Source organism: Balaenoptera physalus, assembly GCF_965194825.1.
Source record: "Balaenoptera physalus genome assembly, chromosome: 7".
In the NCBI taxonomy this organism is placed as follows: Eukaryota; Metazoa; Chordata; class Mammalia; order Artiodactyla; family Balaenopteridae; genus Balaenoptera; species Balaenoptera physalus.
In genome coordinates this window covers 53,782,370-53,799,211 of record NC_138886.1, presented here as the reverse complement: position 1 = coordinate 53,799,211, position 16,842 = coordinate 53,782,370, and the positions used below count along the sequence as shown (strand labels likewise).

At 36.1% G+C, this 16,842-nt stretch overlaps 1 protein-coding gene and 1 long non-coding RNA gene across 12 annotated transcripts in view; both read left to right on the top strand.

Annotated features, from left to right (window-relative positions):
• The window catches only part of LOC309664904 (histone-arginine methyltransferase CARM1-like), a 291,386-nt gene that overhangs the window by 67,993 nt on the left and 206,551 nt on the right, over positions 1-16,842 (top strand). The gene's annotated exons all lie outside the window — the stretch shown is intronic.
• Positions 6,785-13,912, top strand: LOC309663604. Its single transcript, XR_014265364.1, has 2 exons — positions 6,785-13,063; positions 13,418-13,912. It is a non-coding gene; the product is annotated as an uncharacterized lncRNA (long non-coding RNA).

The window sequence follows — 16,842 nt, the reverse complement described above, 5'->3', positions numbered from 1 at the left end:
CCTATTGTACTTTGCTTACTACGATAATCTCTAGGTCTATTCATGTTGCTGCAAATGGCATGATTTCATTCTTTTTAATGGCTGAGTAATAGTCCATGAGAAATTCTTTATATCTTCTTCTATTCTAAATGATAATCTTGCTGGGTAGAGTATCCTTGGTTGCGAATTTTTCCCTTTCAAGATTTTGAATACATAATGCCACTCCTTGCTGGCCTGCAAAGTTTCTGAAGAGAAATCAGCTGATAGCCTAATGGGCGTTCCTTTGTAACTGACTCTTTGTTTCTTGCTGCCTTTAGAATCTTCTCTTTATCTCTCAGTTGTGCCATTTTAATCATGATGTGACTTGGTGTGTTTCTGTAGAGGTTGATCTTGTTTGGGACACTCTGTTCTTCCTGTACCTGGCTATCTGTTTCCTTCTTTAGATTTGGGGAGTTTTCAGCCATAATTTTCTCAAATTCATTTTCGATCTCCTTTTTTCTCTCTTCTCTTTCTAGAACCCCTATTATGTGTGTAGGTTGGCATGTTTTATATTATCCCACAGAGGTTTTTTTTTTGGTTGCACCACAGAGCATGCAGGACCTTAGTTCCCTGACCAGGGATCAAACCCATGTCCCCTGCAGTGGAAGCGCAAAGTCTTAACCACTGGACCATGAGGGAAGTCACCTGTCCCATAGATCTTGTATGTTGCTTTCATTTTTTTCATTTGTCTTTCTCTCTGCTGTTCTGATTGGGTGGTTTCCATTTTTCTTTCTTTCAGATCACTTATTCATTCTTCTTTGTCATTTAGTCTGCTATTCATTCCAGAAAACAGAAGTCCAGGACCGGATGGCTTCATAGGGGAATTGTATGAAACATGTAAGGAAGAATACCTATCCTTCTTAAACTCTTCCAAAAAGTTGAAGTGTATGGAGCACTCCCAGATTCATTCTACAGGTGCATCATTACCCTGATACCAAATCCAGACAAAAAACTCTAAAGAAAATAAAAAAAGAAAGTTGCATGCCAATATCTCTGATGACTATAGATGCAAAGACGCTCAAAAATGTTAGCAAACCGAATTCAACAATATATAAGAAGGATCATATACCATGATCAGGTGGGATTCATTCTAGGGATGCAAGAATGGATCAGAATCCACCGATCAATCAATTTGATATGCCATATTAACAAAAGTAAGGATGATAATTGCATGATCATCTCAAGAGATGCAGAAGCATTTGACAAAATTCAACATCCATTCATAATAAAAACTCTCATCAAATTTGGTAGAGGGAACATATCTCAACATAATAAAGGTCATGTATGACAAACCCACAGCTAACATCTTATTCAGTGGTAAAAAGCTGAAAGCGTTTTCTGTAAAACCAAGAACAAGTCAAGGATGCCCCCTCTTACAACTTCTATTTACATTGGATTGGCAGTCCTATAGCAATAAGACAAGGAAAAGAAATAGAAATTATCCAAATTGGAAAGGAAGAAGTAAAACTGTCATTATTTGCAGATGGCATGATCGTATATGTAGAAAACGTAAAGTCTCCACTAGAGAACTCTTAGGACTAATAAATGAATTGAGTAAAGTTGCAGGACACAAAATTAATATAGAGAAATCTGTTGCTTTTCAATACACTAATAGTAAAGTATCAGAAAGAGAAAATAAGAAAACAATCCCATTTAGAGGTTGGAATTAGCAGATGTAGGCTTTTATATATGGAATGAATAAGCAGCAAGGTCCTATTGTATGGCACCAAGAACTATGTTCAGTATCCTATGATAAACCATACTGGAAAAGAATATTTAGAAAAGAACGTGTATGTCTGTATAACTGAATCACTTTGGTGTACAGCAGTAATTAACACAACATTGTACACCAACTATACTTCAACTAAAAATAAAAATAAATTAAAAAAGAAAACAATCCCATTTAAAATCATATCAAAAGGAGTAAAGTACTTGGAATAAATTTAACCATGGAAGTCAAAGACCCGTACTCTGAAAACTATAAAACTCTGATGATGGAAATTGAAGATGATAAAAAGAAATGGAAAGATACTTGTGTTCCTGGACTGGAAAAATTAGTATCGTTAAAATGTCATCTATCTCCCATGTGGTATAATGTTGATTGTTCTCAGTTAATGTCTCGATTTGATCGCTATCAACTTCAACTGGTCTACTTGATCGTGGAGCATCGTCCAGCGGGAAATCTCATCCAGCACGAAACTTCGCAAACCACTTTTGACACGTTCGATCAGTCACAGCACCTTCTCCATGCTCTGCACAAATCTTTTTTTGTGTTTCAGTTGTGTTTTTACCTTTCTTGAAATAATAAAGCATAATATGCCAAAAATGTTGCTTTTTTTCTTTCATCTTCAGTTATTAAAATGACTACACAAAAATTCACCAATTTTGATAAGTTTTTTTTTAAATGCACGCTGGTTTGACAGCTGTCACAATACAATCTAAGAAAATTGTTTTGAATGAAGTTAAAGACAACTAAGTACTGCTAGAGCCATCTTACAGAAAAAAACGAACGAACCTTTTGGCCAACCCAATATGTTTTTTTGGATCTGTCTTCTGAGACAAAGTAAACAAAGGCATTAATAAACATATGGGACCTAATTAAAGTTAAAAGCTCTTTCACAACAAAGGAAATCATCAACAAAATGAAAAGGCAGCCTACTGACTTGAAGGAAATATTTGCAAATGATCTGACTGATAAAGGATTAATATGTAAAATATATAAACAGCGAATACAAATCAATATCAAGAAAACAAACAACCCAATTTAAAAATGGGCAGAAGACCCAAATAGACATTTTTCAAAAAAAGATATACAGGTGGTTAATAGGCACATGAAAAGATGCTCAACATCACTATCAGAGAAATGCAAATCAATACCACAGTGAGATATCACCTCACACCTGTCAGAATGGCTGTCATCAAAAAGTCTACAAATAACAAATGTTGGCAAGGATGTGGAGGAAAGGGAACCCTAGTACACTGTTGGTGGGGATGTAAATTGGTGCACCCCCTTTGCAAAATACTGTAGAGTTTCCTCAAAAAATAAAAGTAGAACTACCATATATAATCCAGCAATTCCATTCCTGGGTATATATTCGAAGAAAATGAAAACACTAATTTGAAAATATTCATACACCTGAACGTTTATAATAGTATTATTTACAATAGCCAAGATATGGAATCAAACAAAAGTGTCCATCAGTAATTGAATGGATAAATGTGTGTGTGTGTGTGTGTGTGTGTGTGGGTGTGTATATATATATATATATATATACACACACACACACAATGGAATACTAAGCTATGAAAAATGAAGGAAATTCTGCCATTTGCAACAATGTGTATGGACCTATATGATATTATACTTAGTGAAATAAGTCAGACAGAGAAAGTCAAATACTCTATAGGCAGATCTAAAAAATAAAACAAATGACTATACATAACAAAACAGAAACAGACTCACAGATATAGAGAACAAACTGTTTGTTACCAGTGGGGAGAGGAAAGAGGGTAGGGGATTAAGAGATACAAACTGCTATGTATAAAATAAATAAGCAACAAGGATATATTCTACAGCACAGATAAATAATAACCATTATTTTGTAATAACTTTAGATGGGGTATGATCAATAAAAATATTGAATCACCATGTGGTACACCTGAAACTAATATAATACTGTAAATCAAGTCTACCTCAGTAAAAAGAGGATAGCTTAAAAAAGAAAAAAAGCCCATGATCTCAATTGTTTGCTAATCATATTCAAAATGTGTTCTGCTATGTTTCTCTGATCTTTCTCCAATGCATCATCTGTGTTTGGTTCATTATGTAGCCCTCCTAAGGGTGAAATTTTGTCCTTTCCTGTTTTATCTTCCATTTAGGGCAGATAACAGTGTCTTGCACTTAGTAGGTGGTCAATAAATGTGTGCTGAGTTGAGTTGCTTATGTTCCATCGTGGCAGTTGATCAGGTCTGCTGTTGTCATCTCTCACTGCACTTTTAGTTTTCCTTCATAATGTATTTCCACCATGGTTTACTGATTTACAAGACTGTTTATCTCTCCAACTATATCACATGTATTTTTTAAACCACTTTATCCCCAGTACTTAATCTAATACATGGTATACAGGGTACAATCAGTAAATATATGGTCAGTGAATAGTTGGGAAGGACATGTTTTAGCCTTGAATAATGCAAAAAAAAATATCCTAATACATGTGAACTTATGCTTGGTGTTTTGAATGAGAAGGCTGTTTATTTATTTATTCAGATTAGATTTTAAACCCTGTCCACTAGCCTAAATATTTTACCTAGTAGTGAGCCTTTTCAGAAGGATTTTATTATAAGTGATTGAACCCCCAAAAGGTTCCGTTCTTAGAGGGATCCTTCATTTTCATAAAACATTGATTTACATGGGACATATTTTTAGATATCAGTTAACATATTTAATGTGTTGCGTTGTTTATTTGTTCATTTATTCACTCATTCAAAAGTATTTTTGAGTTTTGTTATATGCCAGGCCTATGCTAGACTCTGGGGATACAAATATGAAAAAAAAGGCAAATTCCCAAACTAATAACTATCCCTCCTAACTCATTATATTTCTGACAGACCATTTCTCTCATTTTGTCTTTCATCTTGGGCTCGATATCCTTTGTCCAGGTTATTATTATCTAGCTTATAAAAATCAAATCTAAAAAAAAAGTGTTATTCTGTTCTTTTAAGGTGTTGATCAAAGTCATACCAAATCACAATTCTCTACCTTTAAGCATTGTTCTCACTGAATTCTGGTGAATTCAGTTGCAGGGTCCACCTGGTGGTCATTGGCACGTATCACTCAGCGTCAAGAAGTGTACTAGAACTTTTGAGTTAATGCTCAGACTTCGGGACATTTTGTGAATCAGCCCTGCTGAGCCTTTAGATGACAAGTAGTTGTCTATTAATAGAGTGGACTCTACCAGGAAACGGTGCGCTAGCTGGCTGGTTGTCATGGGCACATATTCCTTGAATGACAGTCTCTGCATGTAGCCCGTGGTGGAGTTTCACAGAAGGGAGAATGAAAGACCTTGTTAGTGAGCGCTTGCTATCTGTGACTGTGTTTGCTTGGCACAGATATTTAGGACCATTTATTCCAAATAGGCAAACCTGCATTTTTGCTGGCAGCTGTTGGGTTTTTTCTGTGAAAGGGTTGATGGGTCTCCACTTTTGGGGAGAATTGTTCCTAAGGGCGTGAACTCCTTGGCATTCCTAGACTACTCTGACCATGGGCTGAGCACATATCTGAGCCAGAATCTTTCAGGTAGAGAGACACAGATGCTCCTGGTAAAAAAGTCATTGGCATGAATGGGAAGTTTCCACCAAGCTGCGTAAGATCCCTGGACATACTGGCAGGGGACTGACAGCGTGTGGTGCAGAAGGTCTTTGATTATATGTATCCAGTAAAGGTATCCTGTCAGGAATATGTAAAGAATTCCTACAAATCAATATGAAAAAAGGTAGTTGTATCAATAGACAAATGGACAGAAGCTTAAATAGGATATCCAAATGGCTAACGAACATGAGAAAAAGCCCTCAATCTCACTTATTATTAGGGGAATAGAAAATAAAATCACAGTAATATATCATTCTACACACACCAGAATGGATAAAATTTTAAAAGCTGATGATACCAAGTGTTGGTGAGAATTTGAAGCAACTGAATCTCTCATACACTCCTAATGGAAGTGTAAATTGTTACACCACCTTTGGAAAACCGTTTGGCAGTAGCTACCATAGCATGTTCTTACCCTATAACCCAGCAATTCTGTCTCCTAAGTGTTTACAACAATTCTGCCTCCCAGATATATTATAGAAATGCTTATAGATGTGTATCAAAAACACGTACAAAATATTCGTAGCAGCACTAGTTGTAGTAGCCCCAAACTGAAAACAACCTAAATGTTCATCAACAGTAGAATGGATAACTTAATTATGAACTTTTCATAAAATGGAATATTTTATAGCAATAAGATGGAATTAAGTATTGTTACATACAATATGAAAGAATCTCATTATAATTAAAGAAAAAAAAGACAGATGCAGAAGAGGTTCATAGTGTTATTCCATTTGTGTGAAGTTTTAAGCAGGCAGTACTAATCTATGGTAACAACAGTCAGGATAGCAAGTCAGGAAAAGAGACTCAGGAGTGGGCATGAGTGGGGCTGCTGGATTGTACCATTTATTCATATTGGTGCTGGATACATGTTGAATTTGTGAAAGTTTCTTGAGCTGTACACTTATGATGTCTTCATGTTTCTTTTGTATGGTGTATTTTGAATTTAGAACATAAGATATAAGATGAAAAAATACATTTGAGGAACTTTCTGTTGATAGTGAAGTAGTGAGTTTTAAAAACATTTTGGCTATGGAAAAGTATTTTACTCTTCCTCAGCAAGCTTGCATGCCTTAATCCAGAAAAACTGAAGAAATTAACAATTTTATTTTGAAATTTTTGATTAAATTATTTCATAGTGTGATAATCAATAATCTTTTAATATTTGGACTTTTAATAACCGATTTATTTTAAAATCTAATAACTCATGCAGTTAATTGATCCAGCCAAAAAAATGAATATGGCCTTCTGATCCAATTTCTCTCTCTGTCTCTCTGTCTCTCTGTCTCTCCCCTCTCTCCCCCCACCCTCTCTCTCCCCCACTCTCTCTCCCCCCTTCCCTCCCTCCCTCCCTTCCTCCCTCTCCCTCCCCCTCTCCCTCTCCCTCTTCCTCTCCTTCTCCCTCTGTTGCTCTCTGTCTCTCTCTCTCTCTGTCTTTCCTTATCTCTGACTTCTTTCCTCCCTCCCTCCCACCCTGCCTTCCTTCCTTCTTTCTTTCTTTGTAAGTATATGCTTTGGGGGAACTTACGATTTTTTAATTGAATAGGTAAGATTCTATTTTATCGACATATTTGGAATGGACCTATTGAAAGAGAAATTTTATGAAAATATATTGGTTAGAATCTGGTTCTAAAGAGGTCATGATCATATATTCCTAGATGGAACAATGATCTTGATGGCCCCTTGGCCATAGGTGACATTTGCAGCTTCCAGTAACTCCCTTGAAGATACTGAATGTTGGCCTTGAGGCAGACAAGAGGAAAGATATATATGCCTCAGGGTAAATCCAGGGTGACCATATCACACTGAGGGCTGCAATGAAATAAATCTTCTGTGAAGAAGAGTTCGTTTCATAAAATTAACCACAAAAATTTGCCGTAGAAATATTTCCTCACCTTATTGAGCATGCAATTTTGAGTAACTTTCAAGAGACTAACATTATTAATATACGCAGAGCATATATAATGTGTACAACCTATAGAGATGCAGATTAAATTTACTTAGGGGCAGACACTTATCCAGTATGGGCACTTCACCATTTAGAAATGCACTGACTTTAAAATGAAATGTGCATTGTTACCCATTTGATCTTCATAAGCCTCAGCATATTTTTGTATTGCTTGCTAAAACATAGTCTACTTTCTTTTCCCCCCAAACCATTAATCATTAATCCCCTTTATTGCTTCTTCTCATGAATTGTTTCTTTTGTTTACATTATTTATACCTAGCAGGGTTCCATCATTCATTCATTCAGTTTCTCATTCATTTATTCATTCACTTATTCATACTATTGAGAGCTTACTCTGGGCTAGTCACTGTGCTGGCTTCTGGAGATGAAGTTGTAATTAGGTCACAGTCTTGAACCTCCAAGAGCTCACCATTCAGTAAGAGAGGCCAATAGATAAATACATATTTGAAATGCAATGAGCTTAGTACTTTAATACAGGACTCCACAGAGTATAGTAGTGAGAGAAAGAGTTGTTCAGTTCAGCTCTTCTGTATAGGAAGGTTGGGTAGGGAATAGGAAGACTCTGTCTGTCTGTCTATCTATCTATCTATCTATTTGGAGAGGTTAGATAATTGGGTTGGCTCTGGCAAAAGAGGATTTCACCTGCTAGAATAGATGGGCAAAGGTTGGGTACATAACACAGAAAGTTGTGGGAATTATTTAATGTAGAGAGAACTATAGATCACTGCACATAGTTTGTCAGGAACAGATCACAATTAATGGGGAAGGCAGTAAAAACTAATAGCAAGAGCTAATATGCTTTAAGCACTTACTAAGTCTCATCTTAGTATTTTATATATAACAACTCTTTTCACCTGCTCAACAACCTGTGTGGCAGTTACTCTTATTGCCTTTTCATAGATGAGGAAACCGAGGTTAGATGGGTTAAATGATTTGTCCAGCTACCAGTTATTGGTGAAACCAGGATTTGAACTCTTAACTCCTATGCCATGTTGGTTCTTAAATAAGAAATAAGAGCTTGAAGAAAGAGGTCTTAGAGGCCCCATGCAAATGAATTTGGAATCAGTTCCACATATTATGGAGAGCCTTCTAAGAGTTTTAAGGAGAGCAGTGGCAGGATAAAAAGTTTATTTTGGAAAATTCACTCAACATCCACGGGGAGAATAAGTATTAGCAATTTTGGAAGCAGGGAGATCAGCTATTTATGTGCCCCCCATTCTATTTCATAATGAAATCAGAGAGACTTCAAAGATTTGAATAATACACAGTAAGAAAATTAATTTCCAGTAGGAAAGAAAGATAAAGAGGAAAAAAAGGGTAAAGATATGAAATGGTATCAGTATTAAGGCAAGGGCAGCAAACATGGTTCTGTGCTATGGACTTGCTAAGGGTGTACGTCAAGTTTAGTTCTAAGCCATCTATGTAAAGATGGAAGAATAATCAATTCACAGTCTCCTATATGGGAGACTATGGGACAATGGAAAGGGGAAGAGGAGAGGTATCAAAGGAAGGATGGATGTGTGATATACATCTTTCTGATCATTTGCCTTAATATAGAGGCGGACATTAGAATTTCAAGGCTGGCAGACATATTTTAAAAATATTACTGTTAGCCCATATTTTGATAGATATTGGGAAGGAGTTCAAAATTATGTTTCTGAGTAAGGTCCTTTTGTGCAGCCATTGAATGAAGAGTCATGTGCTTTAACTATCAGCTGAGCTAGGCACATAGTTGGCGTTCTTTTATAAAAATGGGGTTGAGGGAGAAGGTTGCATGCCCGAGTAGAACTAGTCTCTATGCCTTACTCCGTTCCATTGCTTACCTATGCACTCATGCACACATATTCTGCTTGGAAGTGAACTTAAGGGCAACAGTTGAGAGTAGAGACTCAAAGGCAGGATCAATATTATCATAAGAGAAAAATTTCCATCTGTGCTAACATAGAGTCAGTATGTATAGACCAAGACCGAAAGTTCTACTCCATATAGCATGACCACATAAATTTTAGTCTGGAAAAATTATTAAAGCAGGTGCAACCAAATATCCACCACAGTTATGACTCATTAAAATATCCAGAAGGCTGGGTTTGAGCAGGACAACCTCCTTGTGTGTCTTCCAAGATTAATTATTTGTGAAATGTAAACCAAAGTGACTGAAGTATTGTGCTATGTGGAATTATTTGATCTACACCAATTAATAGTTCTTCAGAAGCTTTTCGTGGTGGCAGTATTATACAGTAGGATCAATTTATTCTTAAGGCCCACGTTGCTCCTAATTAGAAAAGAAACCATAAAGCAATAAGTCATGTACTTCAAAAGTGGTATTTGATTAGTAAGGAACAAGTTGAAAAGAGCATGATATAAAACTTTTAAAAAGAAATAGGTTAAAAGAAACATTTTGATTGATGGGAAAGTATTAATGGAATTAATTCCTCAGAACCCTGGCTCTCTCAGTAGCTGAATGGTGGGAACTTGACAAATATCAGAAACCAGGGGTCTACACTGAGAGTAAGTAGCTTTTAATCCATAACCAATCCATAACCAATCCTTGCCTCTGGGCTCAAAGGACAAGGACAAGAAAACAGCAGATTTACAGATAATCTTGCATTTACTCTTTTAGACTTCTCTAGAAGTGATAAAGAGAATAATATAGTTTGAAGTAGAATCACCAAGAGCTTACCTTTTCATCTGCCCTTTCACCCTCTTCCTTGTTTTGGGGTAGATTGAACTAAGAAACCTCAGTTTGCAATTTGATCAAGCAAGAAACCAGTGTATGATTTGGAGAGCATTCCAAAAGATAAAGAAGGAGATAATTTTGGAGAAAAATTTTAAGTGTCATTTTTTACTAAAGTGGGGTAGTTAATTGGGAGTCTTTTACCAAATCCTTAAGAAAAAAGATAATTACAGTGTTATTAAACTTGATCCAGAGTTAGAGTATTTTGGTCAATTTCATGAGGCACTGTATTCATTTTGAGTTAACATGCCATTGACAGCCAAATATGGCAAAAGAGCAAAGCAACCATAGATTAATCTTCCATAGGAATAAAGGTGTGAAAATATACTAAACTCTTAACAAATGAAACACAGTAGCTTATTAGAACAATAATTAACAATATTTAAGACAGTTTGTCAAAGAAATGCAGGGATAGAATATCTGTGAATAAAATTCTGCGCTTAGCACATTAATAGACTAAAGGAGAAGAAAATATAAATAGATGCTGGAAACATAAATTCAAGCTTCATTTGTGATAAAAATATTAGTAAACAATGTTAAAAATTTAAACTCCCTTAATATGGTAAAGAATTTGTATCAAAAGTCCATAGCAGACATCATACTAAATGGTCAAACTAGAGATGTTAATCTAATAGTAAAAAAAATGTGACATAGATGCCTACTCTCACTGCTATTTGTTCCATGGTGTCATCGAAATTTTAGGCAATAAAATAAGTTTTTTCTAAAAGGTGCCAGAAAGGAAATCACAGAATTATCATTGTTTTCAAATATCAGATTATTTACCTAGAATCAACTGAAAACACTGTTAGGTATATTAATAAATTTGGTAAAGTTACCTGATGAGGGGGGGGTAAAGCTTCCAATAAATATTTTAATGGAGAGCATATAGTATATATAACTAATTTATTAAAAGTCAGACAATGATAAAGCTGCGTGGAGAATTAAAATAGGGTTAATGTGATGGGGAGTCACTGAGAGACTAAAGATGGAATGATTGGGGGCAGCGGGGAGGCTTTATTATTAGGAAGTGATGTTGAAACTGATATTTGAGTGAGAAAAAGGAGCCAGTCATGAAGTAAAGGAGTTCTCACCTACAGAACTATGAACTAATAAACTTGTGTCAATTTAAACCGCTAAGGTTGTGGTAATTTGTTACCAGCAATAGGTAAGTAATACCTAAGGGGTGTCAGAAAGAAAATAGCTTTTAATTGAGAGGCCTGCAGAGTGAGCTCATTATGGGTCAGCCAGGTTTCTGGTATACAAGAGGATGAGGGGAACTTCAAATACAAGATCAAGGTTATGGAGGAAAAGACCAGGGGTATAGTGACGGGGTGTTGGAGGCCATGGAATTACGGGATACTGGGCCAGATAAATGAGTGACTTGGGAGGCTTGAAATTCTAGTACTCCATGAGGTCAATGGGAAGGTGAAGCACAATGGGATCAGTCCTGAATGTGAGGAGAGTGGGCACCAGCTGGAAGGTGTGGGGCCACTGGGTGTTATTCTCTTCTGTAGTTCTTGGGGTTGTGACAACAAAGAGGTCAATAAAGTTTTCTTGGAGAAGTGTTCTCTTAGTGACTGGGACTAGGAGGTAGCATCTTAGTCTTCTTGGTGGTGTGGAGGGCTGGGAGAAAAGTGCTCTCATTGGAAAGAGGAGGCTAGAAACTGTCTCTTCCTTGCACAGAATCTAGAGTGTAGAGAGATAATAGACTGAGAAACCTAGCAGACACTAGGAACATTATGATAATAAAATTGACCTTAGTTTATAAAGCAGAGAAAGTGAATCTCCCCGTATTAACCTGCATCTCTATGCTTCCAATCTTGTAACTCTTCCGTCTCCTGCTTAGAATCCTTGGTGACCACAGCTAACATCATACTTAATGGTGAAACACTAAGAACTTTCCCCCTAAGATCAAGAACAAGACAAGGATGTTTGCTCTCACCAGTTCTATTCAACATTGTACAGGAGACTGAAACAAGAAAATGAAATCAAAGCATCCAAACTGAAAAGGAAGAAGTAAAAATATTTCTGTTTGTGTATAAAAAATCCTAAGGAACCCATATACACTGAAAAGCTGTTAGAGCTAGTAAGGGAGTTTATTAGCAAGTTTGCAGTATACAAAATCAACACACAAAAATCAGTTGCATTTCTATACACTGGACAATCTGAAGATAATTTTAAATTGTTTGAATAAAATAATTAGGAATAAATTTAACAGAAGAAGTGTATGACTTTTATACTGAAAACTACAAAACATGGTTGAAAGAAATTAAGACGAATAATTGGAGAGACATCTTGTGTTCATAGATTGGAAGACAATTTTATTAAGATGATATTGGAAGACTAAATATTATTAAGATGACAGTACTCACCAAATTTATCTACAGATTCAGTGCAATTTCTGTAAAAAATCCAATTATTTCTGTTGCAGAAATGGATAAACTGATCCTAAAATTTGTATGGGAATGTAAGAGACCCAGAATAGACAAAACAATCTTGCAAAAGAACAAAGTTGGAGGACTCACACTTCTCAATTTCAAAACTTAGTACAAAGCTATAAGTAATCAAGACAGTGTGGTATTGGCATAAGAATAGACATTTAGATCAATGGACTAGACTTGAGAGTTTACAAATAAACCCATCTATGGTCAATTGATTTTTGACAAGGGTGTCAATTAAATGGGGTAAGGATAGTCTTTTCAGCACATAGTACCAGGACAATTGGATATTCACATAAAAAGAAAAAAAGAATTTGGACTGCTTCACCATATACAAAAATGAACTCAAAATGGATAAAATTGTAAGGTTTAAAACTATGGAACTCTTAGAAGAAAATGTAGGCTTAAATCTTGCGACCTTGGATTAGGTGATGATTTCTTAGATATGATACCTATAAACACAAGCCACTAAAAAAAAAACATAAATTGGACTTGGTCAAAATTAGAAACTCACATCAAAAGCAACTATCAAGAAAGTGAGGGCTTCCCTGGTGGCGCAGTGGTTGAGAATCTGCCTGCCAATGCAGGGGACACGGGCTCGAGCCCTGGTCCGGGAAGATCCCACATGCCGCGGAGCGACTAAGCCCGTGAGCCACAATTGCTGAGCCTGCGCGTCTGGAGCCTGCGCTCCGCAACGGGAGAGGCCACGATAGTGAGAGGCCTGCGCACCGCGATGAAGAGTGGCCCCCACTTGCCGCAACTAGAGGAAGCCCTCGCACAGAAACGAAGACCCAACACAGCCATAAATAAATAAATAAAATTTAAAAAAAAAAAAGAAACTGGGTCATTTGCCCTGTGCCAAAAAAAAAAAAAAAAAAAAAAAAAGAAAGTGAAAAGACAATACACAGAATGGGAGAAAATATGGAGGAAGGATTTGAATTGACATTTCTCCAAAGAAGATATAAAATGGCCAGTAATCTCATGAAAAGATGATTACTTACATCATTAGTCATAAGGGAAATGCAAATCAAAACCACAATATCACTTCAAATCTACTAGGGTGGCAATAATAATGATAATCTAATAATAGCAATAATAATAATAATAATAAACAGATAATAACTGGTGTTGGAGAGGATGTAGGGAAATTGGAAGCCTCATACATTGCTGGTGGCAATGTAACATGGTGCAACTGTGGTGGAAGACAGTTTGACAGTTCTTCAGAAAGTTAGACTTAGTTACCATATGACCTAGCAATTACACTGCTGGATGTAATCCCAAGAAAATTGAAAGCATATGTTAAAACAAAGACTTGTGCTGGAATGTTCATAGCAGCATTATTTATGATAGCCAAAAAAAAAAAAAAAAAAAATAGGAAACAACCCAACTGATCAGTGGATAAACTGATGAATGAATAAACAAATGATGGTATTTCCGTACATTAGGTTATTATTCAGCCATAAAAAGGAATGAAGTATTAACATATGCTATGACATGGATGAACCCTGAACACATTAGGCTAAATGAAAAAAGCCAGACATAAAGATCACATGTTGCATGAGTCCAGTTTTTCAAAATGTCCAGAATAGGGAAATACATAGAGACAGAAAGCAGACGAGTGTTTAGCAGAGGGTGGAAGGAAAGAATAAGGAGTGACTGAGAGTGGGTATGGGGTTTCTTTTTAGGGTAGTGAAAAAGTCCTGGAATTATGTAATGAGGGTTGCACAACCTTATGAATTAAATAACCCACTGAATTGTACACTCTAAAATGGTGAATTTAATGGTATGTGAATTACATCTTAAAAAAAAAAAAATCCTTGATGAAACCCAGGTTCGTTTTCAGGGTGTGCTGAAGACCATGGTTTTGATGACTTGAATCCATTTTAACTTTTGTAGCAAGCCTTCATGCAGGCTAGAGGCTGGAGAGTTTCCACCAAGCAGGTGGATCTGGGAGAGCTTTTTTTTAAGAGCCAGAAATGACGCAAAGGCAATGTTTCTGATCTTTCCACCATGAACACATTTGGAATTTAAATTTATTATGTTTTTTAGTGGCAGAGGCAGCAGAGTTCCCAGGATCTGGTGTTGAGAGCTAGGACTGAAGCACCCATTTTGCTGGCATCAGTTGCAGCTGAAGTTGCGTAGCCCTGTAGCCAGCAGCTGCAGTGGTAGCTTCTAGATTCTCTGGTTTCTGATTATGGCAGAGATGGTGGCTTCATTGGAGGGTCATTTGGGAGGGATTGCTGTGGAGATTGCTCTTTAAGGGTCAGCCTAGAAGCTGCTTACAAAACTCTTCCAATGATTTTCTAAGCCCTGTTTCTCTAAATTAAATATCTTTTGTTTAATCTAGTTAGAGATTTCTGTTCTTTCAGCTAAAGCCTGATGGAAGAACATGGTATATGAAGCTCCTGCCAACGTCCTCCTCCTGTTTTTCCTGGCCCCGCCCTTTGTGTTCCAGCTCCATCAAACTAATGTCATTTCCCCTACATACCCCGCTTCTTTATGCCTCTGTGCCTTTGTACCTGCTCTTACTTCTGCCTGGATAATTTCATTCTCGCGTCTCTGCCTAGTTATTTTTAAGCCTCAATTTAGAACCGTCTCCTGGAAGTCCCTTGGAACACCTCCCCTCCCCTCCTAGTCTGGGCAGGTGCTCTTCGTCTGCACGCACTGTCACCTTAACACTTCATGGTTATACTTTATATTACAGCACTTTAAAGTTGAGACTGTGAGCCCCTGGAGGGCAGAAACTCTTCTTGCTCTTCTTTGTTACCTTCTTAATTAGCAAAGCCTGGAATATTATAGCGCCTGCCTATGCTTGCTTTTCAGAATTGAATTTATGCCTGTAAACATTCCTGTTAATTTTTATGTGTAACATTATATAAGGACTAAAAACCAACTTAAAAAATAAATTAAAATACTGAACTATATATAAGGGAAAAGATAATAACTTGGGGCTCTATTTCTAGGTCCACGATGGAATATAATTATTTCTTAATTTACCTCCCCAGGGTGATTTAAGGACTAATTACAATGAGAAATATTTTCACAGAATTGTGAACATAGTCAAATTAGGGCATACCTTAATCTACTTCTACTGGGTTGGCCAAAAAGTTCGTTCAGTTTTACGTAAAAATAAGAGACACATTTATGATTTTCACCAAGAATTTTATTGAACACTATATTCACTAACCGAAAGAACATTTTGGCCAACCCAATACAAACGTACAATACATGAGGCGATCTAGGTAAAAAAATTTGTATGATTTGATAATTGGATGGGAAACACATTCCAAATTACCATCAATTATTTACTCTTTATTGTCAACTACAACTTTAAACCCACAAATACATATTATATATTTTATGAATATAAGCATATGTATGTATATAGATGTTTTAGCAAAGTATTTCAAGGGTTACAGATCTACAGTCTGAAGACTGGTCCTCACCAAGTGTTTTGGTGATGGAAACTTTAATTTAGAAATATGGTAGAAGACAAAAAGCAGGGGAGATACATTTTTGTCTAGCGGTATTTCAGAGAGTGGCCTTCGTGAGTGTCTGGACACTGAGTGTCTCATCTGTACACAGGTTTCACGTTCTGGATTTATCAGAAAAATTAAACAGATAAAGATTTCGAGTTAAGAAAAAAAGGTAGATGGTTAAGTTAGGAAAGCTCACTACTCAAAATACAGCATGGTATTTTTAAATAATAGTGAATTAGGAAGATATGCGTAAACACCATACAATATATGAACTTGCACTCATTTGTTTGAAAACCTATGAGAATTTTTAGAGAAATGTGGGAAGACAGTCACACTTAGCCTTGATACTCTCATTCTTTATGATGCATTTACCGAACTCAATGCCAGATGCATTCTAATAATTCCCTAGAGGGGAATTTCAGTGTAGTGTTGTACATACATATGATTCATTTTCTGCGCTTTTCAATTCAATGTAATACTAAGTGATTACTACCACTTTAAGGCATCTGAGATATATACTACATTTTTATCTGTCTTTTTGTAAAAATAAATCTTATTGTCTTATGAAAAAAGCTATGCATATTAATTACTGAAAAATAAAAAAAAACAAAAACAAAAACAGGGACAAGAAGATAACCTGTAATTCTACCCACAAGAAAAAAATGCTCTTAAAGATTCAGTGCCTATGCTTCCAGATACTTTTCTATAATTCTTTTCCTTATAAAATTAGAGTTACACAAAACATTTTATTCTTTTGAATATATGAGGAACAACTATTCATGTTAACATTTTTGACAGTTTTATGGTGTTCTTTATGTGGAGTACCCTGATCTATT